The sequence below is a fragment of the Chiloscyllium punctatum genome, chromosome 44 (assembly GCF_047496795.1).
Source record: "Chiloscyllium punctatum isolate Juve2018m chromosome 44, sChiPun1.3, whole genome shotgun sequence".
In the NCBI taxonomy this organism is placed as follows: Eukaryota; Metazoa; Chordata; class Chondrichthyes; order Orectolobiformes; family Hemiscylliidae; genus Chiloscyllium; species Chiloscyllium punctatum.
Window position 1 is genome coordinate 36,329,701 of NC_092782.1, and position 26,460 is coordinate 36,356,160.

Consider the following 26,460-nt stretch of genomic DNA (forward strand, 5'->3'; position numbering starts at 1 on the left):
GGAAAGCAGGACCAAATAGTAGTGACCAGTAGAAGTTGCAGACAATTTTGTTGTATATGTTTTCTTGTATTTACACAAGCAGAATAACAGATCACAATAGGAGAAAGATACTAACTGTGTTACAATGTATGAGTTGCACTAACAGATGCCAGTGTTTAAATGTTGAGTATTGCCCTATGGTCAACTGTGCCAAAGTCATGCTGGGTAAATGGAGGGCATCCCTATAGTTCTATTTATTTAATATTTTGGCATGCTACTGGTTTGATGTCACCTGCTAACAGCTGTTACTGAAGCCCTGTATAATGAAAGCAGTTAAAAATGATGCCTGTGTATAATGCATTCTTCTGCTCTAACCTAACAAGCCTGGACATTGTAAGTACAACAGCATATGCACTAATGTTGTCAATACAAAGAGAATAACTAAAATGATTCCTTGAATAAATAAAATGTAAAAGATTACAGAATAAATCACCTGTAATCTGATTTGTTGTTTGAGTGCATAAAAAACTTTGCTGTTGGCAATTTGTCAGGTTGACAATCCTTACAATTTTGATGAGGTTTTATACCGAATAGGTGCTTCCTTAAGGGGATTTGCTTATAGAAATGTCTCCAATCCGCTTCAAAGGTACTATAATCATTTTAATAAATGAAAATGTAATGTAAAAAAATCAATGAAATGCTGGAGTTGTGACTAAGACAAGTATATTAAAATATTTCCTGAATGCTGCTCTTTGTGGTGTCGCATATATATGTCTGAAAATGTGGCATTCCTTTATGGGTTCATGTGGACTTCACTTACTGCCTGATTATTTTACTTCAATTGATGGTAGTTCCAATAAATGGTTAAACTAAATTTTAAAAGATTCTGCAATGTTTGATCTTGGTGCTACAATAGCTTTGCGAGCTTCATTTAATTGGTGTGCTATGTGTCTGCTGCCTCCACACAGGAATGCTGGCACAGACTGGCAGATTCAAACAGACATATTAGCACAGAAACTGGAAGAGGATTTATGCTTGCTTTCTGTTCATGAAATAAGCATGATCATTTAGAGTCACGCTTTATCGCATTAGCTTCAATTCCTCCGGTTCTGTTTTTGTCAAGCTGTGCATGACCCAGCAAGGTTGGAGACTAACCTTCTTCGACATGAAATTAGATTACTGCTGGTGACTAACTAGCACTGAAAGCTATAGTTTTAAACGGATCTTGATCTGATTCAGAGCTGGCTTCTAGTTTCAATAATCGACTTCAGCTTGGGTGACTTTCTGATGAATGATGTCATGGAATGCTTTTGACCAAACTAAGGAAAGCAGTAAACAGTGGGAAGTGAAACAATAGGATACAGTGGGCTAAAAGCTGCTGGAGCTATTACATGGCTGAATGGGAGGTAAGGCAATCTTTCTGAAATTGCAGTACAGTTTGATTTGTTATCCCAGTAAAACATTCTCAGTTTATACTTGGCTTTGAATCAGGAGTTACCAGACGATTTTTTTCTGTATCTTAACATTCTGAGAGCTTCTTTCTGTTGTGGGATTTCACTGTTTAGCTGACTTAAAGCTGACTTTGAGGCAGACTACGTTGTTAAAGATTGCACAACTACCTAGCAACCAAGAATGTTAGTAGCCGTATAAAATTTAACCAGTTTAGGAAACTAATCAACTGTTGCATTTTCAACAAGTATTCTTTGGAGAAAAAAAAAACCTTAAACAGAATTTGTTTTGTGCAAATTCACATACCAGAGAAGGATCTTCCAGTTTAATTGCAGGTTACAGATTTTTTCAACTTCCATTCAGATTTTCCTGCATTGTCATTATGAGTTTGAGATCATCAAAATAATTAAGGCAACTCAGGAAGAAATTTTTGTCATGAGTTACTCTTAAAGAAGGTTATCAGTGGGTGGTAGAAGAGCTAATTCAGTGGGAGTGCAGTGCCATGTCTAATCTCTGAAAGCTACTTGGACCCAAAGAGAGGCAGTACATCCAGGTAATGACTAGTTGTGTTTACAATGAGGCTAATTCACTAGCTGACAAATGAGACTTGAAACTTGGAGAGAAGGTAAATGTATAAGAGTCATGTAGCTGTTTAAAAACCAGTATTCAAATTTAAACCTGCATTTTTCTTGCTCACTCAGCAAACTTTGTTCTTTAGTGGATTTGAAATAGCTTCCACTGGATCAATAGACAGGGTTGATGTTCATCAAAGTTCGCATTCTTACTAATGCAAGGTTGAATATATTTTTGCTGCTAAGTAAGCCATTGGGTGGACAGATTGAACAGTTCATGTCTGTTGTGTTTTTAGAGATTCACCTCAGTTTAAACCAAATAAGTAGGGGTGTTTAACTGAGTTAATGCAGAGCATTAAACTATTATGACTGATTAGGGAAAGTGAAAATTCAGGTCTAAAAGCGAGTGATTCACATATTCTTGATGAATAGAGTATCATTTATTTTCTACCTGAATGTTAGAATTTTATGATATAGCCATACTTAGGATAACTGGCTGCTGTTAACTTCTAACTTACAGAGTAATTTCTTCATGTTTTAGTAGCTAATAGGTCAATTTATTAAACCTGTGTTAATAACTATTTCTGTTAATTCGCCATGACTAACAGGTTAATAATTAAGAGCCCAATGTACTGACTGACCTCTTCAAACGTAAAGACTTAAGTTGTAAGTTTTGCAAGAAACGTTAGCTCCTAAACACATATGACAGGTGTCAGCTGAATTCTCCATCATTTTACTATGAGCAGTTCAAAATGTTAGCACTACAGGTTTCTTCATAATTTGGTGAATATTATTTTGAGGTGACAACTTGATGTGGGTGTAGGCTGTTCTGTGGTAATATGAAGTGAGTAGCCACACTCTCTGTAATTTGAAAAACGTTTTAAAATTGTTCAGAGTTTAGTGCTCAATGAGTCATAGTCAATGGAGACTGGGCCTCCGGAAAACATTTCATAGAGTAAAGAAAATGACTAATGTAGGTCGAATGAGTGGTTCACAGTACAAAGGAAGAAGGACCAAGGGAATTTCAGGATATATAAATAAATTAAGTGCAAATTGCTTAGCCCTCTGAATAGAGATATTGTTATTTAGTTTTCCTCTTGATGAAACTGTGCAGATGTACGAAAGAAAGCTGGGGTTATGGAATTGTTTTAACCTCTGAATCAATGACAGCAGACAACACAGTCAACTGTGATCAATGCGCATATTTTGGTTTATGTGGCTTTTGCAGTCTAATGATAATAGTGTCCTCGTCTTGGTAATAGTTTGCCTTGCTTGTTATTGATAAGAAGTTAAAAGAATGATGTATCTTCTCAAATTGTTTTTTGTGTATCCTATCAAATCTTCTCTCTGAGAGAAGAAATAATTTGGCATTTTCAGAGATACTTAATATCTGACATTAAAGGTCTCATAGACATAATGATTGTTCTACTAAAATCTTGTTCCCCAGAGTTCTGTGGAAACTCTGTGCTAAGTATTTTAATGCGGTGCTCAGCACTGTAGTACCATCATTATTCAACTTCATCTCCTCTTGATATCACTAGCATCCAGATGACAGATTTTCACAACTCTAATACAACAAAGGCTATGGACTCTGATATGATTCAAGTAATAGTATTCAAGACTTCTATTTCATAGATAGCCAGCACAGCTACCACACTGGCATCCACCCAACAACACCGAACATTTCTTGTGTATGACCTGCTCACAATCAGGAGGACAAATCAAATCTGGGTCGTTAGCAGTCCTTCTGCTTACACTTAATAATCAGCAAAATGAAGGGAGATGTCAAAAACATTTCAAACAACACTTACTCACCAATAACCAGCTTTCTGATGCTCAGTTTGAGTTCTGCCAGGACAGCATGTGACTCACTACAGTCTTGGTCCAAACATGGACAAAAGAACTAAACTCTAAAGGCAAGAAGAGAGTGTCATTAAGGCAGTATTTAACTAAGTGGCATCAAGGAGCCTTGGCAAAACATGTCAATGGGAATTAGGGGGAAATCTCTCTACTGGTTGGAATCTTATCTAGCAGAAAGGAAGACAGTTATGCTTATTAGACATCAATCATTTCAATTCCAGGACAGCTTTGCAGGAGTTTGACAGTGTTCCTAAACCTAGGCAAAAGTGAGTACTGTAGATGCTGGAGATCAGAGTCAAGATTAAAGTGGTGCTGGAAAAGCACAGCAGGTCAGGCAGCATCCAAAGAGCAGGAAAATCAATATTTTGGGAAAAAGCCCTTCATCAGGAATCCTGATGAAGGGCTTTTGCCCGAAACGTAGATTTTCCTGCTCCTCGGATGCTTCCTGACCAGCTGTGCTTTTCCAGCACCACTCTAATCTTGACAGTGTTCCTAAACCTGACCACTTGAGCACTGCTCCTTTATCGGGCAGTTGACAGTCACCTGGTGAAGGAGCAGTGCTCTGAAAGCTAGTGCTTCCAATTAAACCTGTTGGACTATAACCTGATGTTGTGTGATTTTTAACTGAGATTATTCAAGGACAAGATAGCCCACCTGATCAATACTCCATCTATCACCCTTATTCACTGCCTCCAACACTGCACTAACTCACCAAACCCCTTCAACAACATCTTCCAAACTTGCAAACTTTACCACTAAGAAAACCAAGGGCAGCAGATGCATTGTAACACCCTCACATGCAAGCTCCCCCACAAAGCACGTGACTTGAAATTATGTCCCCATTACTTCATCACTGGGTCAAATTCATGGAATTCACTTCAAAACAGCATTTTGCTGCTCCCTAAACCACGTGATTTGCAGTGATTGGAGATAGCAGACAGCTCGCTGTCACCTTCTCAACAGCACTTAATTTTGGCCTTGCCATCAATGCACACATACGTGAATGAATGAAAAAGTAAATATTCATAAGCTTCCTTTTATGATCATTTCCTGCTCCCATCCAACCAGCACTATACCACTGACTGCTATCTAAGCCCTCCATCACCATTTCAATCCTGCTCAACACTGTTGGGAACTCACTCCCAGCTGACCCCAGGCACCAACTCACTGGCCTCACTGAGTAGAACCCATATAAAATGGTAGGATAGTCTGAGTTTGGTACTTCTGATAGCCTACCCACTTGAACAGTTTGGTCTTGAATGTGGCATTTGGCTTGAAGGTCTGTCAATCAGGCTGGTTCTGGGCCAAAACCCCACTTAAAGCAGCCTGTGGCAACCTCCTTCTTCTTCCCAATCTCACAACAGGAACCCTTCGCACATAGTTTGCCTTCAGGCCAAATTGTAGGCTTAGATATTAGGTTTACTCAATTTCTTCAAAGCAATTTGTAAAAATCCTTTCATGTTGACAAGAATAATAAAATTTGAAAATTGAGCTCACTGTCTGAAATAATAAAAAGTGAAGGCACTTTTAAATTTCTGTTCCCAGAAGAATTGTTTTGAATAATTGTTTTGAAAGTATATCCTTGAAGATTTAATCCCACTTTTATTGCACCAATTCATCATCAGTATAGCCTCATTGTGAGGTTTTTCAATATTTAACATTTAACAACCTGCAACTCACAACCATTGTATATGTGGAACAATTGTTTTCAAGTTGAATCCGTGAAGCAACATAGCACTGGAACTTTTGGCTCTTACAGAACTCATATATAAACCCTGTGGTATAACAGGTATATAACCGCTTATCAGAGAATGAGTATTCAGGGCAGTGTTTTACTTATTAGCATGAGATTGTAGTATATAGAGAACAGGAAATTTCATATTAAACATGATCACCCATTGTTTGCTCAAAACTCTTTTCATGCAGTTTTCTGTTTGATTCATTTTCATGCTGATTTAGAACCTAATATATTTTACATGCTAATAAGGTCTTTAACAAACTCAGAGTCTTGTAAAATTTAGGTGACAGCTAATAGCTAATGTTATGATCATGTAATTCTGTGTTGGCATTGAGGGAGATGATGGCCTTGTGGTATTATTGCTGGATGAATCACTCAGAAGCCCAAGTAATGTTCTGGGAAGCTGGATTCAAATCCTGCCAAGGCCGATGGTGGAATTTGATTTAATGAAAACCTGGAATGAAGAGTCTAATGATGACCATGAAGCTATTATCAATTGTTGGGGAAAACCCCATCTGGTTCACTAATGCCCTTGAAAGAAGGAAACTGCCTGATCTGGTCTAAATGTAACTCTAGACCCACAATAATGTGGTTGAATCTTAATTATTCTCTAGGCAATTAGGGACGGGCAATAAAGGCTGGTCAAGCCACTGATGCCCTCATCCTATGATTTTTTTTAATTTATAGGGGATGCACCTGGTAAATCACAATTTAATGGGATGTTGGCTTTCTTAATGAATAACTTTGAATTGAGTTTTCCTTTATTTATCTCATCAGACTGTGAGAAATATTTATGCAATGTGACAAGATGTAGAATTCAAAACACAAACAGATCAACTATGATAGAGTCTTAAAGGCCTACTGTACATAAAAAAGCCCTTCAACCCATCAAATCTGTGCCAGTCAGAAACAATCATCTAGCTTTCTAATCCCATATTGTAGTACTTGACCCAGAGCCTTGTATGCCTTTGGCATGGCAAGTATACATCTAAATACTTCTTATATGTTATGAGGGTTTCTGTTCCAACCACCTTCATCGGCAGTAAGCTCCATATTCCCACCACTGTCTGAGTGAAGAACAATTCCTCACATCCCCTCTGAAAGACCTGTCCCTTACTTTACATCAATCCTCCTGGTCATTGATCCTTCCTGTCCATTCTATCTGTGCCCCTTATAATCTTATACATCTCAAACATGGTCACCCAAGTCTCCTATGCTCCAAGGGAAACAACCCCAGTCTATCTCATCTCTCTTTGTAACCAAGATTCTCCAGCCCAGGCAACATCCTGGTGAATCTTTGCACCCTTTCCAGTGCAATCGCATCTCTCCAATAATGTGGATTCCAAAGCCGCACACAATACTTTAGCTGTGGTCTAACCAACATTCTACATGGTCCCAGCATTCACTCCTTGTATTTAAATTCAATGCCTCATCTGATAAAGGCAAGTATCCCATCTTCTTGCTTCCTGCTTATTAGTGCAGACAGAAACTTAGGTGACTTGCTATGATAGCCAGCACTGATCAGTCAAAGAAGAGGGTGTATGCATTGCCACATGGCACTATGCCACATCAGTGTCATAGGTACAGCAAGTGCTATGATCTTATTGAAAGCAGAGCATGCTAAAAAGCTCCTGGTCTTAACGTGTATGTTTGTAAGAAGCAGATGCATAATCAGTGTCACAGAAAAAACGACCGATGATTTACATGAGAAGCTTGCTCAGAATGAAAATTTAAAAAGACAGTCTTTGTTAAGTTTTTCTCATAGCTTTATTCATCCTATTTCAAGGTGCACCATATTATCTAACACTATCTTACTGGAAATGACCAAGTCCAGTACTGCTTGGCAAGTCATTATGATCTTCATGCTGACTGGTACTTTCAAGCAACAAATTCCCATTATTTTATAAATTAGCTGTAACTGGATTAAAGACAACCTCTGATTGCCAAAACTGAGTAGATTTCATTTGTCATGATTTATGAACTCTACCTGCATCTGCCACACCTACTTGACAATGGCGAGGAATAATTGCCTCCTAAAGGCAGGGTCAGCAGGAAACTACATGTCAATCTGTTCCATCTGTTACCTGGTCTGTGCAACATTTTTGGCTTCTCCTCCTTTAAGTCTAGTCTAGGGATTATTAATGTTATCAGCCAAAGTAACCACCACAGATTCATGAAGTACCTGCCTATTTATCAATCCAACTAGCTTTTTGATCTCTTTGGACAAGCACAGTGAGAACAATAAACCACTTATACTAGCTGTTCTCAGAATCTAGTGGATCTTTTGTTGTTAACAGCTTTCTTCTCCTCTTCTACCTGTATACAGTTTTTTTTGCATCAGCTATATGTTAAGCATATCAGCTACGTAGAACATAGAAAGTACAGCACAGGACAGGCCTTTCAGCTCTTGATATTGTGCCAACCATTTATTCTACTCTAAAATCAAATAACCTATATGCCCTATCTGATCTGGGATTTGTGCAGAATTGTGCTTGCAAATATCAGTGAGAGGGAACAGGACTTGTCCTTTGTTGCTATGCCTATCCTTCCAGAGTACTATTTCCAACATCAAAAGATAGAAAAGTAGCAAACAGTACACAGCTACTGTATGTCCAAATGGCAACTTTAAACAGAGCTTGCATTATTAAATGATAGCTACATGTTATAACGCATACACATGTGCATGTGGGAGTAGGTGCAAGCTACAACCATTGGCTGGTATTTGCTCATTACTTGAGAAAACCTACAGCTCTATTGTCTCCTATTTCCTCGATACTGTTACTTTGCACAACTCTGGCTATGATCACCTCTTCAAAAGTTTGATCTTCCTCCCTTCATGTCAATTGTACTGAGGAGGAAATCATTGTCTTTGAAGTAGACTTGCCAAAATTGTAAATTGAAGCACCACGCACACTTTGACAGCCCATGTAACAGCCAATCCTGGATATCCTAGGTATTTTGCAGTTAAATTGTATGACTATGCTACTATACACAAAAACCTTTGAAGTTATGATTTTGTGGCTCACAAAACTGCAGCTTAACAGCTGTAAACTGCTTTTCCTGGACAGTTTGAAATGAAACGTATCTAAGATTTGATGAGGATTTCTCATAAGACATTAAAGAATGTGCATTACTTTTCATTACAACATTTACTAGCATTCAAATGCCAGAGATTCACCTGGTTAATGATACTGTTGGTGGGATGGGCTAGCCTTGGTCAGCTCCCACTTTAGAGTCAGAGAGGAAAATAAATATACCTGTGTTTATGAGACTACATTGAATCAACAATTATGCAGAATGACACAAAAGTCTTTCATTCCAAATGTATAAGTTGCTCAAAAAAAATTATAAATTTGAACTTGATATTATATAAAGTGCAAAAAGAATCTGTTTCATCTAATTTTTATTTTACTACAAAAGGAAAATGAACAATATGGCATAGTCCTGGCCCTTCAGCCCACCAAGACTCCAACACATGACGTCTTTCTAAAGTAAAAACCTTTTGCGTCAATGCAGTCCACATCTCTCTATTCCCTGCCTATTCATAAATCTATCAAAATGCCTCTTAAAGTTGCTGTAGTATCTGCCTCCACCTACATGATGTGCTGGTTCTAATACAGGTAGTTCTCCTATAATGAGGAGAAAGTGAGGACTGCAGATGGTGGAGATCAGAGCTGAAAATGTGTTGCTGGAAAAGTGCAGCAGGTCAGGCAGCATCCAAGGAACAGGAGAATCAACGTTTTGGGCATGAGTCCTTGTTCAGGAATGAGGAGAGTGTGTCCAGCAGACTAAGATAAAAGTTAGGAAGGAGGGACTTGGGGGAAGGGCGTTGGAAATGCGGTAGGTGGAAGGAGGTCAAGGTGAGGGTGATAGGCCGGAGTGGGGGCGGGGGCGGAGAGGTCAGGAAGAAGATTGCAGGTTAGGAAGATGGTGCTGAGTTCGAGGGATTTGACTGAGACAAGGTGGGGGGAGGGGAAATGAGGAAACTGGAGAAATCTGAGTTCATCTCCTGTGGTTAGAGGGTTCCTAGGTGGAAGATGAGGCGCTCTTCCTCCAACCGTCGTGTTGCTATGGTCTGGCAATGGAGGAGTCCAAGGACCTGCATGTCCTTGGTGGAGTGGGAGGGGGAGTTGAAGTGTTGAGCCACGGGGTGGTTGAGTTGGTTGGTCCAGGTGTCCCAGAGGTGTTCTCTGAAACGTTCCGCAAGTAGGCGGCCTGTCTCCCCAATATAAAGGAGGCCACATCAGGTGCAGCAGATGCAATAAATGATGTTTGTGGAGGTGCAGGTGAATTTGTGGCGGATATGGAAGGATCCCTTGGGGCCTTGGAGGGAAGTAAGGGGGGAGGTGTGGGCGCAAGTTTTGCAAGTTTTACAGAACCCCACTGGTCCTCACCTACCACCCCACCAACCTCCATATACAGCGTATCATCCGCCGTCATTTCCGCCACCTCCAAACGGACCCCACCACCAGGGATGTATTTCCCTCCCCTCCTCTATCAGCGTTCCGAAAAGACCACTCCCTCCGTGATTCCCTCATCAGGTCCACACTCCCAAACCAACCCAACCTCCACTCCCGGCACCTTCCCTTGCAACCGCAAGAAATGCAAAACTTGCGCCCACACCTCGCCCCTTACTTCCCTCCAAGGCCCCAAGGGATCCTTCCATATCCGTCACAAATCACCTGCACCTCCACACACATCATTTATTGCATCCGCTGCACCCGATGTGGCCTCCTCTATATTGGGGAGACAGGCCGCCTACTTGTGGAACGTTTCAGAGAACACCTCTGGGACACCTGGACCAACCAGCCCAACCACCCCGTGGCTCAACACTTCAACTCCCCCTCCCACTCCACCAAGGACATGCAGGTGTTGGACTCCTCCATCGCCAGACCATAGCAACACGACGGTTGGAGGAAGAGCGTCTCATCTTCCACCTAGGAACCCTCCAACCACAGGGGATGAACTCAGCTTTCTCCAGTTTCCTCATTTCCCCTCCCCTCACCTTGTCTCAGTCAAATCCCTCGAACTTAGCACCGCCTTCCTAACCTGCAATCTTCTTCCTTGCCTCTCCGCCCCCACCCCCACTCCGGCCTATCACCCTCACCTTGACCCCCTTCCACCTATCGCATTTCCAACGCCCCTCCCCCAAGTCCCTCCTCCCTAACTTTTATCTTAGCCTGCTCGACACACTTTCCTCATTCCTGAAGAAGGGCATATGCCCGAAACATCGATTTTCCTGCTCCTTGGATGCGGCCTGACCTCCTGCGCTTTTCCAGTTCTCCTATAACGCCATAGTTGTGTTCCAGTGAATCCTCACTTCATAGAAAATTGCTTATTTGAAATGATGCGGCCAATGGGAAAAGTGTGGTTGGGGCAGACCACCAAAACATATCACTCGTGATCGCTCAAAAATCACCCAAAAGTCTAACGCAAAGTATAGCTCAGACTGAATGAAGGTTGAAATCATATTTATTACCAAAACAAACGTAAATTTAACACAGTACATATGTAAGGAAGCTGCTTTCTGTACATTACCTCTCTCAGAAAGCTGACATTGGCACATGCGCAGAACAGCATAAACTCTGGCACTGACACTGCGCATGCACAGAACGGCTGGACCATCGGTGCATGTGCAGAACAGCACAGAGATTTCAGCGCACACGTCCGCGTCTGAGCAGAATAAAGTGCACAAACTGATCCCCACTGGAATTGCACTATTGCCAACAGAAGCAAGCATTCTACAAAATACCATTCCCTAATTCTTCAACAAGATTATATGTGCTCCTGGACTTAGAGCATATCAATATGCAACACTCGATCATTGTCACTCTTTTCATTGGAAGACCAACAGGCTTTTCAGCAAACTCACAGAATGCTGAATACTGCAGCTGGGAGTTACTCAGGATGAACCAGCTAAACCACTGGATCTTTTCTCAGATCTTCTTTGCAAAGAAACATTCCAAATGGAGGTGGTGAGGTCTCTTCCACACTGTATTCCACCTGAACAGCATTGTGAAGGAAGTGATGGGGAAAGCCTTTCTCACTACTACCCAGTCTATGTCTCTGACAATGGATCGGAGCTGAAGACAGTGAAGTGGACCATCTCTGAGGATGCTTAGAGCTGAGTGCCTTCACTACCTGGGATTGTCACCCCTGTTATCCCCCATCCCCTTCCAGATGGACTCAGTCAAAGGTTTGATACAAGACACAAACAAAACCAGGTCGAGTGAGGCTGAACCAACTCCAGATTTGTTTGGGAAGCTCTCCAATTCTCACCCATTGAAAACTTTTCTATGGATGATTGTGTATAGCAGTTGGATCCAATTTCAGATTCCTTCATCAAACACGCTTAGAGAATGTGTATTCATCATGTAGATGGGCAACATTGTGTTAAAGGTCTTCTCCTGGTCCTAGCTGATGAGCTAGGTGTCCACCACCGCCCCCCCCCACCCCACCCCCCCCCCCCCCCCCAACCTCCCCACTGTCCCGATACCCACAGGTAATCATATCCCTGAGTAGCATGAGATTATCTGAGATCTTTCTGCTCATTATGGAGCAGATCAGGTCAGGGTGGATAGGAAATTATAAAAATATTCAACAGTAAAATGAGTCACCATTTTATAATGTCGTCCCCCTCTCCTTTTCACTTGTAGATAAGGGAGATGATCCCTTCCTCACTGATTCTAGCATGTTACCAACCAGGAGCACAACTGTCATACACTTCCATCAGGTCTAGGCATCCTGTCACAGATGGAGAAAGTGAGGACTGCAGATGCTGGAGATCAGAGTCAAGAGTGTGGTGCTGGAAAAGCACAGCAGGGCTGGCAACACCCAAGGAGCAGGAGAATCAACATTTCAGGATGATGACGGGCTTTTACCCGAGACATCAATTCTCCTACTCATCAGATGCTGCCTGACCTACTGTGTTTTTCCAGCACCACATTCTCAATCCTGTTACAGAGTCTAATACAACTCCACGGGTACTATTGCTTCCAAAAGCTCTGCTTGTAGTGCAAGATTTGACAACCTTAGTCAGCTTATCCAGAGTTAGTGGCTTCACCAGAATCTCCCTGTACTGTTCTCTAAAATCTCAATGAGGTGGAGGTGCCAGTGTTGGACTAAGTTGGACAAAGTCAAAAATCTCAGTGATAGAGGGCAGGAAAGACTGGGAGGCAGTGCTAACTATGGGCTTCACACAGTACACCCCCAGGGTAAAAACATCTGCAGATCCTTGGCATGGGTCCGTGATGTCTCTGATTGGGTTTTGGGATCCTTCGGGGGGGAGGGAGAGCAGCCCCAAGTCGTGGTCCACATTGGCACAACGGCATAGGTCGGAAGAGAGATGGGGGCTTGAGGCAGAAATTCATCGAGCTAGAATGGAAGCTTAGAGCTAAGACAAACAAGAGTTGTTTTCTCTGGTTTGCTGTCTGTGCCACGTGCTAGTGAGGTGAGGAATAGGGAGAGAAAGGAGTTGAACACGTGGCTACAGGGATGGTGCAGGAGGGAGGGTTTCAGGTTTTTGGATAATTGGAGCTCTTTCTGGGGTAGGTGGGACCTCTACAAGCAGGATGGTCTTCATCTAAACCAGAGGGGTGCCAATATCCTGGGGGGGAAATTCGCTAAAGCTATTAAGGTGGATTTAAACTAATACAGCAGGGGGATGGGAACCAAAATTGTAGGACAGGTTCAGAAGAGGATGAGAATAGGGGGTTCCAAAATCAAGTATTTGACACTGGCAAGCAAGCACCTGGATTGAAGTGTGCGTACTTCAACGAGAGGAGTATCCGAAATAAAGTGGGTGAACTGGAACCGTGGGTTGGTATCTGGGACTTCGATGTTGTGGCCATTATGGAGACATGGATAGAGCAGGTACAGGAATGGCTGTTGCAGGTTCCGGGATTCAGACGTTTCAGTAAGAACAGAGAAGATGGTAAAAGAGGGGGATGTGTGGCATTGAAGATCAGGGACAATATTACAGTTGTAGGAAGGATGTTTGGGGACTCGTTAACTGAGATATGGGCTGAGGTTAAAAACAGGAAAGGAGAAGTCACCATGCTGGGAGTTTTCTATAGGCCTCCGAATAGTGCCAGAGATGTAGAGGAAAGGATGGCAAAGATGATTCTCGATAGGAGTGAGAGAGGCAGGATAGTTGTCATGGGGGACTTCAATTATCCAAATATTGACTGGGATCACTACAGTACGAGTACTATAGATGGGTCAGTTTTTGTCTAATGTGTGCAGGAGGGCTTTCTGACACAGTATGTAGACAGGCGTACAAGGGGCGAACCCAGTACTTAGATTTAGTACTGGGTAATGAGCCTGGCCAGATGTTAGATTTGGAAGTAGGTGAGCACTTTGGAGACAGCAATCACAATTCTGTCAGGTTTACTTTAGTGATGAGCTGAAAATGTGTTGCTGGAAAAGCGCAGCAGGTCAGGCAGCATCCAAGGAACAGGAGAATTGATGTTTCGGGCATAAGCCTTTCTTCATTTTCCAGCAACACATTTTCAGCTCTGATCACCAGCATCTGCAGTCCTCACTTTCTCCCCTTACTTTAGTGATGGAAAGGGATAGGTGTACTCCACCGAGCAAGAGTCACAGCTGGGGGGAGGGAAATTACGATGCAATTAGGAAAGATTTAGGAAGCATAGAATGGGGAAAGAAACTATAGGGGATGAGCACATTAAAAATGTGGAGCTTATTCAAGGAAAAGCTCCTGTGTGTCCTAGATAAGTATGTACCTGTCAGGCAGGGAGGAAGATATAGAACATGTGAGCCATGATTTACTAAGGAAGTGGAATCCCTGGTCAAGAAGAAGAAGAAGGCTTATGTTAGGACAAAATGTGAAAACTCAGTTAGGGGGCTTGATGGTTACAAGGAAGTCAGGAAAGACCTAATAAGAGAGCTCAGAAGAGCCAGGAGGAGACATGAGAAGTTGTTGGCGGATAGGATCAGAGTTAACCCTAAGGCTTTACATAGGTATGTCAGGAATAAAAGAATGATGAGAGTTAAATTAGGGGATGAGAGTTAAATTAGGCCAATCAAGGATAATAGTGGGAAGTTGTGTGTGGAGTCAAGGCAGATAGGGGAAGCACTAAATAAATAGTTTTCGACAGTGTTCACTATAGAAAATTAAAATGTTGGCAAGGAAGATAAAGAGATACTTGCATCTAGACTAGAGGAGATTGAGGTTCACAAGGAAAAGGTATTAGAAATACTGCAGAGTGTGAAAATAGACAAGTCCCCTGGGCCAGATGAGATCTATCCTAGGATCCTCTGGGAAGCAAGGGAAGAGATTGCCGAGCCTCTGGCATTGATCTTCAAATCATCATTGTCTACAGGAATAGTGCCTGAGGATTGGAGGATAGCAAATGTGGTTCCCTTGTTCAAAAAGGGTAGTAGAGTCAACCCTGGTAATTACAGACCAGTGAGCCTCACTTCAGTTGTTGGCAAAGTGTTGGCAAAAGTTATAAGATTTATAACCATCTGAAAAAAAAAAATCTGATCAGGGACAGTGAGCATGGTTTTGTGAAGGGTAGGTCATGCCCAAGGAATCTTATTGACTTTTTTGACAAAGTGACCAAACAGGTAGATGAGAGTAAACTGGTTGATGTGATATATATGGATTTCAGCAAGGCGTTCAATAAGGTTCCCCACAGTAGGCTATTATACAAAATGCGGAGGAATGTGATTGTGGGAGACATAGCAGTTTGGATCAGTAATTGGCTTGCTGAAAGAAAACAGAGGGTTGTAGTTGATGCAACATGTTCATCTTGGTGTCCATTTACTAGCAGCATACCACAAGGGTCGGTGTTGGGTCCACTGCTTTTCGTCATTTTTATAAATGACCTGGATGAGGGTTTAGAAGGGTGGGTTAGTAAATTTGCAGACGACATTAAGGTTGTTGGAGTTGTGGATAGTGACGAAGGATGTAGTAGGTTGCAGAGAGACATAGATAGGATGCAGAGCTGGGCTGAGAGGTGGCAAATGGCGTTTAATGTGGACAAGTGTGAGGTGATACACTTTGGACGGAGTAATTGGAATGCAATGTACTGGGCTAATGGTAAGATTCTTGGGAGTGCAGATGAGCAGAAAGATCTTGGTATCCATGTACACAGATCCCTGAAAGTTGCCACCCAGAATGACAGGGTTGTTAAGAAGGCATACAGTGTTTTGGCCTTTATTAATAGAGGGATTGAGTTCCAGAACCAGGAGGTTATGCTGCAGCTGTACAAAGCTCTGGTACGGCCACACTTGGAGTATTGTGTACAGTTCTGGTCACTGTATTATAAGAAGGATGTGGAAGCTTTGGAAAGGGTGCAGAGGAGATTTACTAGGATGTTGCCTGGTATGGAAGGAATCTCTTACGAGGAAAGGCTGAGGGCCTTGAGGCTGTTCTCGTTAGAGAGAAGAAGGTTGAGAGGTGACTTAATAGAGACATACAAGATGATCAGAGGGTTAGATAGGGTGGACAGGGAGAGCCTTTTTCCAAGTATGGGGACAGCAAACACGAGGGGACACAACTTTAAAGTGAGGGGAGATAGGTATAAGTCAGATGTCAGAGGTAGTTTCTTTACTCAGAGAGTAGTAAGGGTATGGCATGCTTTGCCTGCAACAGTAGTAGATTTGCCAAGTTTAAGTGCATTTAAGTCATCATTGGACAGACATATGGACATATATGGAATAGTATAGGTGGGATGGGCTTCAGATTAGCATTTCAGGGTGGTGCAACATTGAGGGCCGAAGGGCCTGTACTGCGCTGTAATGTTCTATGTTCTATATGTTCTATGTTCTATGTCAGGCTGTGGATATCACTGTCAAAGAGTGTGGTGCTGGAAAATTGTGTGGTGTGGATATTACTGAGCTGTCCTTCAGGCTGCTGATCACACAGAGAGCTCTGTGTATTTTTGGAAGAAGAAACACAAGATCCTCTTATCCTGCTCCATGAAGTGTACTCTGGACCGGATGATGATGTTGGAAGATGAATCAGTGAACTCTGGTTTGAGTCCTGTATCTAAACTGTAGGCTATTTCATACTGGCTAGTGCAGTTGTTGAAATACAGACTTCTATTCCTTTTCGTCATGTATCTCAGCATTGCCTTAGAGGAATCACCTCAGACAGTGCTCCCTGCACAAGGCTATGGATCTTTGTGAAGCCGAGGGTGATTAAAAGAATCGCAGCTGTGCGATCAGAAACACACTGTCTAATTTCATGCTACATCCTTGAGGTTAGACTTTCCAACAGTACGTTTCAGCAGAGGGTGTTATCTGATTATTATTTACAAGCAGCGCCTCATGTTTTGCTAACCGTGCAATCCCGTGTGGGGTTAGCTGCAGGATTTGCGAAACGGACCGTGGAGCAAATCTCACTGCGCTCAATGTAATTGGAAACCTTAGGTTTGCCTTGGGTCCCTCCCCAATCAGACAGCGCCTTGACTGCAGCCTTGTTATATGCTCTGACAGTGAGGAGCATGAGCGTATGTTTCAGCTGTCACAGGGATCTGAAGGAACGGTTTGAGGAAAACCCTTTATATTGGGAGGAATTACGAAGACAATGAGCTTCTCAACGAGGTGTTTAAAAAAAAACACCATGTCATGGTCAATTGTTTAGCGTTAGAACTGATTAACTACAAATCAACTAGTCCCCAGCCATTCAAAACAGTTTGCTGCCGAATACTCTTCTGATCATAGGTAGGTACTGATTCGGTATTGTATTGTTTTGTCTTTTAGAAATGCGGGAGGGAACACATTGATGTTCTAAAGATACGAACATTTGCAAATACAAGTTTGACTGTTTAATGATATTATGAGGATATCAGTTATTATAAATGGTAATAGTTCATATTTAACTATTATCAGCACTTTTTAAACTCAGATCATTTAGAGACTGGTATAAATCAATATTGTATCCTTCATTATGGCATAGATATGAGATTAGAAGTTCTATCACGATGTACGTCTTAAAATATAACAGAAGAAATTTGAAGTCTGATTCATATAATGTTCAGAATAGATTATTGAAATGTATTCAAATTTTGATAGTACTTTTCAGGTGTGTGTACATGTTTGATCATGGATGTCTTACAACATCTCCACGTAATGTTTCACAAGTATTCCACGGAGCATGGTTTAGTTTACATATGGACGTGTATATTTTATTCCTATACGGTAATGTCATTTTATCATGCTGTCATCTCTAGCAATGATCATTATTGAATGGGAGAGAATATTATCATTTAGAATTCTGTGTTCACTGCACTTGGTTTTATTCAGGAACGGCAGAAGGATATTCGCCAAAATTGTAAATTGTCATTTTCCTTCCCTCCATCACATTTTGCTCTTAGGTTCAAAAGATTTCAGTTTTTTAAAAAAAGGCGCTTTTACCTTTTCATATAATTTTGTTTTCATATATTGATAAGGTGAGGTTCATGGTTCTGGAGTAATATATTACAACACGCACTTTTTAAAAACAATTGTAATTAATTGAGTAATTCCGCTAGTTGACATAACCAATTTGTGGTATGAATTTCTTCCAGCATATAAATAATTAGAGCCATTTGTTTATTGGATTTTGCGCTATATTTGTAGCTGGATACAACAGTGCTAATTCAATATGGGTGATGTCATAAATAGTGCAAGCAAAGCTTGTGTGGTTTTTAAACGTCAGGGAGATTAAGTTACTGCTTTTAAGTCCCTACCAGATATTGGTTTGCGTGATGTGCAGTCTTCTGTTCATTTTTCCTTAAATTGTTAGATGTCAAGCACAGTATGGAAGCAGTTTAAATGAGAGCAATAATTAAATGATGTAAAGATACATGACATCAGATAACTCATGTCATTGTGCTAGAATGTTGGAGGATATCCCATGTGTCATATGCTGTATCATTCTGACTCTGAAATGAATGAGTGATCATTTCAGAAACTAATCCAAGAGCACCTTTTGTCTATTTTATCAATGCCTTGTATTAATTGCTCAATTACCAAACACAGAGATTGGAATCATTCTAGCATTGTTCATTTTTAATTCCTTGAAATTTCCCTTTGCCGATCCAGCCAGATAATCTGCTGCTGATCATGAACTGGGAGTGGGATAACTTTGAGCATTGAGAGTCTCACCACCAGGCCCTGCACTCCCATGACTTTGGTTGAGGCAAAAGGCAACGTTGACCCAATAGGCCATTCAAAAAACTCTAACATAAGACCACATCCAATATGACGAACTTTATTTATGGCACTGTTAGATATTTACACCACCAACTGTTTAAATGCTTTTAATTTTATAGTATCAGACAAAAATTCAACACAAAGGGTGGCAATTCAGCTCTCATTGAGTCTGCCTCTCTGTCAAAGAACAATCCAGTTGGATGCACTTCCCTGCTAATGTCAGTTGGTATTTTATTAATCTGTAACAGATGATGTCATTTGTGACATTTTGTTTGGGGGCATTTTAGCACTCTAGCAGGGGCAGAAACCTAATTGGACAAATTCAAACATGGAGTTGGAAGCATGTTGAGCACTGATTTGGCAGGTGAAGACACATTCAGGAGCTTTAGAAGAGAGAACAGTGAGAGATGGCGGAGTATGGCAGGAATTTTTTTCTTTTAGTGAGAGTGATGACGGATGTTTAGACAAGAGAGAGGACAAGTACTTGAGGAGAGGGAACCATGAATATGTTAGCCACTATTGTGCCCGAACAAGAAGTTGATTGATCATACTTTCATGGTATTCAGAGCAAGGGAAGAGGAGGTATGTCTTAAACAAGTTGAGTTGAGAAAAGACATGGCAGTAACTTAGTAAGAGAAATGGAGGCTTGTGACTGATTGCGTAAAAACTTAAGAAGATGTAATTTGGTGGGTTAAGGGTGATGTAATAAGGGATACATTTAATATAGGTGCATATCATAAAATGTATGAAATACAGATATAATAAAGTTCATTCCACTTTATTTCTTCTTATATTTGTCTTCTTACGGAGCTGTCCTTCAGATTGCCAATCACAGAGAGAGCTCTGTGTATTTTTGGAAGAAGAAACACAAGTTCCTTTTATCCTGCTCCATGAAGCGTGCTCTGGACCGGATGACAATGTTGGAAGATGAATCAGTGAACTTTGATTTGAATCCTGTATTTAAACTGTAGACTACTATATACTGGTTAGTGCACTTGTTGAAACACAGACTTCTATTCCATTCTCTGAGAGCAATTTATTGTCATGTATATTTCTATATGAAGATACAGTGAAATGTTTTATATGTCACCATACAATGGTGCCTAAACTAGTCACAGAAGTCATAAATACGAAGAAAGAAAAAGTAAAAGTTCATCACAGTTCAATTAGTGGCTCCTGGGTTCAGGGTACACTGGCAAACTAAGCTAAGACTACCAAGCAGGGCAGAGACAAGGTCTTCATGCAGGGAGTAGATCTCCACGCTGGGCTCTTGGAAGACCCAAAAGCCATCTTCATGCCAGGACTAGACCTCCTCCCTGGGCTGCTGGAATACCTGGAAGCTGCTGAAGAAGACCTCCATTCTGGGATGAGATTTCTGAAAAGACTGCCATGCCAGGTGGAAACCACCACACTGGGAGACTAATATGGGAAAACAGCCTGTTTAAAATTAATATCAGTGAAGCAAAATTATACTGGATCTCTCAAAACCACTCATTAAGCCAATAATATTGTTTTCACTGATTTGTGTAAGTGAAGAACAGCAGTGGTGGCCAATCCAAGAAGGCACCATTTCCCTGCAGGTGCCAGCAAACCCAGGGTTAGACATATTGTATACATATTAATTTTCAAAGCATTTAGCTATGACCTTTGCAATTCCTCAAATCTACAGCAGTATTTTATGACACTTAGGCTCCTCTGTGAGATACCAAAATCATTTTGAAAGAATTACAAGCAATCTTTTTTTTCTACAATCAACTTCTAAAGTCAGACACTTCTAAGAGATTCTACCTAATTAAAACAAAATTGAGTAAACTTTCAAATGTAGACCAGAGATGTTTTTTTCTATCACAAAGATTCAGTGGGCATAATGAGGGAATTATCATAATTGTCAGAAGTACAGGGCCCCCTTGCAAAATAATATGCAGCAAGAAGCTGAGTTTGCAGTTTGTGAGCTGATTATGTCAGAAATCACAACAGTAACAGACATATAATCTGAGATTAAGTAATGATATTGTAACATCATTGCTCAAATACTCTCTTGCATTGGATTTTGAATGTTTTGATATCCTGTCAGCCCCCAAAATATTATGGCTTCTAACATATAATATTTTGTAGATTTACTGTTTAGAAGATACATTTTTCACTTTCTTAAGTTTCTTTTGTTTGAAAAGGCATTGTTGCAGTTAATGAAGAGGTGTTCTTCTGCCACTTGAGCTGAAATTTATTTTACAAGGAACTTAAATGGAATTTTAAGGGAGAATTATCTTGATTTTGCACAGAAGGCTGAACAAGAAGATTCTCTAATAAGCCACAAAATTACAAGAGAATTGCAGATGGTTAAAGTTTTCAAATAGTCCTATGAACTTTCTTTATCTATATAAAATCTGGGATTATAGCAGAATTAGAAAACCAGTTCACTGAAGACCATCTAAAATGTTTCTCTGACATCTGCAGGCTCTGTTTTCATTTATATCACAATATAGCATGTGACATCAAAATGTCTCAAATTATTAGCTTAAACTTGGCTGCTTCTCATACTGAAATGATGTTTGTTGTGAAATATGTGTGTCCAACAATATATTTAAGTCAATTATAGCTCTGTAATGATTCTCAATGTAAAGAATGCATTATGCAATGGAGTGTACTCTATTCATATTTGAGAAGGGAAAAATCTACTTTGTCTGTGAATGAATGTGGTTTTTAAAAAGATGTTTCATGGAGCTTAAATTCCACATGCCAAGATAGCAAAGAAAGATCAATTCTGAAGCCAAAATGTAAAGAATTACTTAATTGATAATATTATGACTATGCAAGACAGGGACTCTGTTCATGTTAACATAGTTGCTATAAGCCATATTGGGTTTTTATATTTTTATAAACACAGTACTTAGTAGAGCAATTATTTTCAATACCATGCGAGTAAGAATGCAAAACATAGCTATCCTTCAATGTGGATATTATCTGTAGAGTAAACTCTAAGCGATTTTTGAGAAGATTTGTAGCTTAGGTTGAGATTCTGGATGTAGCTTTGCTCGCTGAGCTGGAAGGTTTGTTTTCCAATGTTTCGTCACCATACTAGGTAGCATCATCAGTTAGTCTCCGGAGATGGGAGGTGGGATGGCCCACTTTTTATTTATGTGCTTAAGTTTCCTTGGATCAGTGATGTAATTTTCTACGGTGATGTCATTTCCTGCTCTTTTTCTCAGCGGGTGATAAATGGGAAGTTTCATGCCAAAAACCTTTACTCACTAATGCAACAGATCATGAATGGACAGACACAGTATAACAAGCCATAGACATTAAATAGTGACAAACACTGAAAATGAAAAAAAACTAGACCTGCAGAAAAAAACTAGACAAACTCACACAAAATAACGACACAGACACCACAGAAGCATGGATAAAAAAACTTATCTGACTGACCCTTAACAGACACCGAAAAAGCTGTCTTCGTAAGAGGATTAAATTACAACTTCCAGGGTGCGGACAAGAAAGATTTCTTAGCAGCATTAGGAATAACAAACTCACAGAAGAAACCCAGCAACCCATCAGACAGTCGCACCAACATGAAACAGCAAAAAGGAAGGAAACAGACTCAAAACACAAGAAAATAAAGAACTAGAAGGACTCAACAAAAAACATTGTTATCCCACCCGCAGACAAAGGATGCTTGACAGTCGTTTGAAACCAAACAGACAAGATTGAGAAAACAAGCACACTGCTTGCAGATACCGACACTTACCAACAGGTGGTGATAAACCTGACCCCATAACTGGAAAACTGAATTACAGCCCGACTGAAAAAGCTTCAGAAATCTGGAGACGTAAATAAGACAGACTTCTAAAAAATGAAACCAGATCCAGCACACCACGCTTCTACGAATTACCCAAAATTCACAACCCAGGAGCATCCCTCAAACCCATGGTCATGCTACCTGGAAACCAATTTACAGATTAGCCAAGGAGCTACACCAAAGATTAAAACACTTAGTAGAAGACTCATACCATCCACTCCATCCACTCCACCCAAGAATTCCTGAAGACAGTCAAAGAACTAAGAAGGAATAGGATGAAATAATGGTCTTCTTTAATGTAACAGCCCTATTCACATCCATCAACATCAACCTGACCAAGGAAACATTGACTACACTATTAGTAGACCCAGAGACACATACACCAAATGCCACCAACTTCATCAGCAATTGTCAAGCTAGTGAACCTATGCCTTACCACCCCCTTCACCTTCAACAACAGAACCCATAGACAAGCCAACAGAACATCCATGGGATCTCCGATATCAGGGTTCTTAGCAGAGGCAGTAATGCAGATACTTGAGCAAACAGCTCTGCCAACCATTCAACCCAAACTTTGGGTCCACTATGTGGATGACACCTTTGTCATCACTAAACAAAACAAATTAGAGGAAACCTTCAAGACCATCAATAATATCCTTACTGGCATAACATTCATTAAAGTGGAGGAAAATAATAACAAACTGCCATTCCTAGATGTCACAATAGAGCGAACAGCCAATGTGGAACTTCGAACCAACGTTTCCAAGAAAACAACACATACGGACCAAATACTGAACGACAGAAGCAACCATCCCGACACCCACAAATGAAGCTGCATTAGAACATTATTTCAAAGACCTATACAAATACCAGCAAAACTAATGTCAATTACAAAATACCACGCAAGGACTGTAACAAACACTACATTGGACAAACAGGCAGAAAAGTAGCCAATTCTCAGGGAACGTAGCACGAACAACCAAGTTTCTGGTATTCAGACTGGCACTAATGCAATGAGAGATATGTCGGGTTCCAAGAGATAATTGTGTCAGGGGATTTTCTAGTCCAAAGTACAGACAGACGTTTCTGTGGCCAGTAGTGAAAATCAGAATGGTGTGTTGCTTCCCTGGTGCCAGGATCAAGGATGTCTCAGAGAGGGTGCAGAATGTTCTCACAGGGGAGAGAGGCCAGCAAGAGGTCATTGTACACATTGGAACCAACGACATAGGAAGGGAAAAGGTTGAGATTTTGAAGGGTGGTTACAGAGAGTTAGGCAGGAATTTAAAAAGGAGGTCCTCGAGAGTAGCAATATCTGGAATACTCCCAGTGCTACGAGCTAGTGAGGGCAGGAATAGGAGGATAGAGCAGATGAATGCATGGCTGAGGAGCTGGTGTTTGGGAGAAGGATTCACATTTTTGGATCATTGGAATCTCTTTTGGGGTAGAAGTGACCTACACAAGAAGGACGGATTGCACCTAAATTGGAAGGGGACTAATATACTGGCAGGGAGATTTGCTCAAGCTGCTCGGGAGGATTTAAACTAGTAAGGTGGGGGGGGGGTGGGGGGGGTGGGTGGGGTGGTGGGACCCAGGGAGTTAGTGAGGAAAGAGATCAATCTGAGACAGCTGAGAACAGAAGAGAGTCAAACAGTCAGGGCAGGCAGGGACAAGGTGGGACTAATAAATTAAACTGCATTTATTTCAATGCAAGGGGTCTAACAGGGAAGGCAGATAAACTCAGGGCATGGTTAGGAACATGGGACAGGGATATCATAGCAATTACAGAAACATGGCTCAGGGATGGGCAGGACTGGCAGCTTAATGTTCCAGAACAGAAAGGGAGGCAAGAGAGGAGGGGGAATGGCATTTTTGATAAGGGATAGCATTACAGCTGTGCAGAGGGAGGATATTCCTGGAAATACATCCAGGAAAGTTATTTGGGTGGAACTGAGAAATAAGAAAGGGATGATCACCTTATTGGGATTGTATTATAGACTCCCTAATAGTCAGAGGGAAATTGAGAAACAAACATTGACTGAGACTGCCATAGTGTTAAGGGTTTAGATCGAGAAGAATTTGTTAAGTTGTACAAGAAAATTTTCTGTGGATGTGGATGTACCTACTAGAGAAGGTGCAAAAGTTGACCGACTTTTGGGACATAAGGCAGGTTAGATGACTGAGGTGACTGAGGTGTCAGTGGGGGAGCACTTTGGGGCCAGCAACCATAATTCTATTAAATTTAAAATAGAGATGGAAAAGGATAAACCTTTAATGTAAAAGAGGAGGCCATTATGAATGTAAACAAATCAATATAAGATTACATATTTTTCCATGCTTACAGCAAGAGAAAAAGTGACACTCTGTAGAACATGTTTATCGGCAAATTGGATTACACAGGGGCCTCATTTTAATTATCTCAATGTTTTGCGTAAAATAAATTTATGGGCAGCCCCATTAATTTGACTTATTGTGATTTTATTGTCTAAGTGGTTAGCACTCTACTGATATTATTTGGCTAAACATTTGTAGGTATAGTGTAAGTCCTGCTATTTGTAAAATTGAAATAGACATCCCAAACTAGTTAGATAAAGCTGCATTGGAGAACATGAATAATTATTTATGTTTAGTCAAATTTCATAACGTTTGTAATGACAAATACAGAGAGGACTCCTGACATCATAAATTTAGTATTTGGGGCAGATTTGAAAGTTCTGCAGGTAATGGTTAACATTTCTATAGCAACTCAGTATCACAGGTAACTGAACATCTACAGCAAGGCAGATGGCAGTAGCCTGAGGCCCAAACAATCTGTCATTTATAGGTTCATCTGCTATTGTAGAGCGATGAGGTTTCACAGTTCTCAAGCTGTCAGATGAAATAAAATCTCAGGGAAAAAAAAGAGGTGGGTTGGAGAGACAAACCTTGAATGATCATCTTAGCTTCCTGTAAGATCAGGTCTCCAACATGTAATCCTCTGGCCATGAGCAAAGTCAAATCGCAGCGTGCGTTTGTGATAATCACAGAGAAGCTTGTTTACAGACTATGCCACTGTTGCTGCTCTAGGTGCCTTAAGCTGGGCAAGGAAATCTCCACAGAAAGATATTAAAACTGCTTTCACTCTGCATCACTGACTTTATAGAGCTGGATTAACTAAATAACCGAGAATGTTTTAAGTTTGAGTGAATCACTTTTTTCTTTACCTGCTGTATGAAAAGACCACACATTTCCTTGTCCAGTAAAGCCACAGGATATCCCACCCTGTTTTCACTGACAGAAATTCTCAGTGTAAATCAGCTCTCTCTGCTTTGCCAACACAAAGAATATTGAGGCAAATTGAGACACTTCCATTACTTTCCCAAATAAAATTGACAAGGTCAGGAAAGGTTGAAGATTGATGTTGGAACATTTCTGAGTTGTATGGTTCAGAATAACCCAAGTAATAACATTGTGGTGCTAGAAAAGCACAGCAGGTCAGGCAGTATCCAAGGAGCAGGAGAGTCAACCTTTTGAGCATACGCCTGGTATAGAGCTTAATGCAGCCTGACCTTCTGTGCTTTCCCAGTGCCACACATTTTGACTCTGATCTGCAGCATCTGCAGTCCTCACTTCCTCCAGATAAATAACATTGTCCATTAATCCATCAGTGGTGGATTGTTGGTAGTTTTGCACGAGGACAGAAAAAGCAAAGTCCTGTTATTTTGATCCAAACTACCTGCAAACAGGCAGGTGCCTGGAAAATCCTGGTAAACGTCAGTTGGAAGTTAAGCAGAAAACCAATGTGTCAAATTTAAAGGGGAAATTATGCCTTAATAAGTGTATATGTTAAGTAAAAGAAGAAACCACAAATACATTTAGATTTTAACATATTTTTAGGATTCAGATGTGATTTCATAAACATTGTC

At 40.8% G+C, this 26,460-nt stretch overlaps 1 protein-coding gene across 3 annotated transcripts in view; it reads left to right on the forward strand.

Moving 5' to 3' along the window:
- The first annotated feature begins 1,041 nt into the window (after positions 1-1,041).
- sema3c (sema domain, immunoglobulin domain (Ig), short basic domain, secreted, (semaphorin) 3C) overlaps positions 1,042-26,460 on the forward strand; it is a 160,857-nt gene continuing 135,438 nt past the window's right edge. Inside the window, exons 1-2 of one of the 3 annotated variants that reach the window (XM_072562625.1) lie at positions 16,962-17,292; positions 19,587-19,750. The gene's annotated coding sequence lies outside the window, so the exon portion shown is untranslated. Of the gene's footprint in view, positions 1,386-16,961; positions 17,293-19,586; positions 19,751-26,460 lie in introns of those variants that run through there. The other 2 variants (XM_072562624.1, XM_072562622.1) reach the window with 2 other exon arrangements.